At 46.6% G+C, this 2,500-nt stretch overlaps 1 protein-coding gene and 8 non-coding genes across 9 annotated transcripts in view; 1 reads left to right on the plus strand and 8 right to left on the minus strand.

The window, feature by feature from the left end:
- Trnai-aau (transfer RNA isoleucine (anticodon AAU)) overlaps positions 1-65 on the minus strand; it is a 74-nt gene extending 9 nt beyond the window's left edge. The window contains exon 1 of the tRNA in view: positions 1-65. This exon is cut by the window's left edge and continues 9 nt beyond it. This is a non-coding gene — a tRNA (tRNA-Ile).
- The window catches only part of LOC146147182 (uncharacterized), a 158,637-nt gene that overhangs the window by 30,968 nt on the left and 125,169 nt on the right, over positions 1-2,500 (plus strand). The window lies entirely within an intron of this gene.
- Positions 360-432, minus strand: Trnaf-gaa (transfer RNA phenylalanine (anticodon GAA)). Its single transcript has one exon. It is a non-coding gene; the product is annotated as a tRNA-Phe (tRNA).
- On the minus strand, positions 438-511 carry Trnai-aau (transfer RNA isoleucine (anticodon AAU)). Its single transcript has one exon. It is a non-coding gene; the product is annotated as a tRNA-Ile (tRNA).
- Positions 1,553-1,626, minus strand: Trnai-aau (transfer RNA isoleucine (anticodon AAU)). The gene has a single exon. It is a non-coding gene; the product is annotated as a tRNA-Ile (tRNA).
- On the minus strand, positions 1,698-1,770 carry Trnaf-gaa (transfer RNA phenylalanine (anticodon GAA)). The gene has a single exon. It is a non-coding gene; the product is annotated as a tRNA-Phe (tRNA).
- On the minus strand, positions 1,776-1,849 carry Trnai-aau (transfer RNA isoleucine (anticodon AAU)). Its single transcript has one exon. It is a non-coding gene; the product is annotated as a tRNA-Ile (tRNA).
- Trnaf-gaa (transfer RNA phenylalanine (anticodon GAA)) lies at positions 2,367-2,439 on the minus strand. The gene has a single exon. It is a non-coding gene; the product is annotated as a tRNA-Phe (tRNA).
- Positions 2,445-2,500, minus strand: part of Trnai-aau (transfer RNA isoleucine (anticodon AAU)) — a 74-nt gene continuing 18 nt past the window's right edge. The window contains exon 1 of the tRNA in view: positions 2,445-2,500. This exon is cut by the window's right edge and continues 18 nt beyond it. This is a non-coding gene — a tRNA (tRNA-Ile).

A 2,500-nucleotide genomic window follows, 5' to 3' on the forward strand; every position in this document is an offset into this window, starting at 1 on the left:
CGGGGATCGAACCCGCGACATTCGCGTTATTAGCACGACGCTCTAACCAACTGAGCTAACCGGCCGTTGTCCTAGATGCAATAGAAAGGTTTACACAAATAAAAGTACACAATTATTTGACATGATATAAAAAGTATGCCTCGACCCGGGATTGAACCAGGGACATTTAGATCTTCAGTCTAACGCTCTCCCGACTGAGCTATCAAGGCAATAGTGGCCAGTACGGGGATCGAACCCTCGACATTCGCGTTATTAGCACGACGCTCTAACCAACTGAGCTAACCGGCCGTTGTCCTAGATGCAATAGAAAGGTTTACACAAATAAAAGTACACAATGATTTGACATGATATAAAAAGTATGCCTCGACCCGGGATTGAACCAGGGACCTTTAGATCTTCAGTCTAACGCTCTCCCGACTGAGCTATCAAGGCAATAGTGGCCAGTACGGGGATCGAACCCGCGACATTCGCGTTATTAGCACGACGCTCTAACCAACTGAGCTAACCGGCCGTTGTCCTAGATGCAATAGAAAGGTTTACACAAATAAAAGTACACAATGATTTGACATGATATAAAAAGTATGCCTCGACCCGGGATTGAACCAGGGACCTTTAGCTCTTCAGTCCAACGCTCTCCCGACTGAGCTATCAAGGCAATAGTGGCCAGTTCGGGGATCGAACCCGCGACATTCGCGTTATTAGCACGACGTTCTAACCAACTGAGCTAACCGGCCGTTGTCCTAGATGCAATAGAAAGGTTTTCACAAATAAAAGTACACAATGATTTGACATGATATAAAAAGTATGCCTCGACCCGGGATTGAACCAGGGACCTTTAGATCTTCAGTCTAACGCTCTCCCGACTGAGCCATAAAGGCAATAGTGGTCAGTACGGGGATCGAACCCGCGACATTCGCGTTATTAGCACGACGCTCTAACCAACTGAGCTAACCGGCCGTTGTCCTAGATGCAATAGAAAGGTTTACACAAATAAAAGTACACAATGATTTGACATGATATAAAAAGTATGCCTCGACCCGGGATTGAACCAGGGACCTTTAGCTCTTCAGTCCAACGCTCTCCCGACTGAGCTATCAAGGCAATAGTGGCCAGTACGGGGATCGAACCCGCGACATTCGCGTTATTAGCACGACGTTCTAACCAACTGAGCTAACCGGCCGTTGTCCTAGATGCAATAGAAAGGTTTACACAAATAAAAGTACACAATGATTTGACATGATATAAAAAGTATGCCTCGACCCGGGATTGTACCCGGGACCTTTAGATCTTCAGTCTAACGCTCTCCCGACTGAGCCATAAAGGCAATAGTGGTCAGTACGGGGATCGAACCTGCGACATTCGCGTTATTAGCACGACGCTCTAACCAACTGAGCTAACCGGCCGTTGTCCTAGATGCAATAGAAAGGTTTACACAAATCAAAGTACACAATGATTTGACATGATATAAAAAGTATGCCTCGACCAGGGATTGAACCAGGGACCTTTAGATCTTCAGTCTAACGCTCTCCCGACTGAGCTATCAAGGCAATAGTGGCCAGTACGGGGATCGAACCCGCGACATTCGCGTTATTAGCACGACGCTCTAACCAACTGAGCTAACCGGCCGTTGTCCTAGATGCAATAGAAAGGTTTACACAAATAAAAGTACACAATGATTTGACATGATATAAAAACTATGCCTCGACCCGGGATTGAACCAGGGACCTTTAGATCTTCAGTCTAACGCTCTCCCGACTGAGCTATCAAGGCAATAGTGGCCAGTACGGGGATCGAACCCGCGACATTCGCGTTATTAGCACGACGCTCTAACCAACTGAGCTAACCGGCCGTTGTCCTAGATGCAATAGAAAGGTTTACACAAATAAAAGTACACAATGATTTGACATGATATAAAAAGTATGCCTCGACCCGGGATTGAACCAAGGACCTTCAGATCTTCAGTCTAACGCTCTCCCGACTGAGCTATCAAGGCAATAGTGGCCAGTACGGGGATCGAACCCGCGACATTTGCGTTATTAGCACGACGCTCTAACCAACTGAGCTAACCGGCCGTTGTCCTAGATGCAATAGAAAGGTTTACACAAATAAAAGTACACAATTATTTGACATGATATAAAAAGTATGCCTCGACCCGGGATTGAACCAGGGACATTTAGATCTTCAGTCTAACGCTCTCCCGACTGAGCTATCAAGGCAATAGTGGCCAGTACGGGGATCGAACCCTCGACATTCGCGTTATTAGCACGACGCTCTAACCAACTGAGCTAACCGGCCGTTGTCCTAGATGCAATAGAAAGGTTTACACAAATAAAAGTACACAATGATTTGACATGATATAAAAAGTATGCCTCGACCCGGGATTGAACCAGGGACCTTTAGATCTTCAGTCTAACGCTCTCCCGACTGAGCTATCAAGGCAATAGTGGCCAGTACGGGGATCGAACCCGCGACATTCGCGTTATTAGCACGACGCTCTAAC

This window comes from Ascidiella aspersa, chromosome 4, assembly GCF_963924565.1.
Source record: "Ascidiella aspersa chromosome 4, kaAscAspe10.2, whole genome shotgun sequence".
Lineage (NCBI taxonomy): Eukaryota > Metazoa > Chordata > Ascidiacea > Phlebobranchia > Ascidiidae > Ascidiella > Ascidiella aspersa.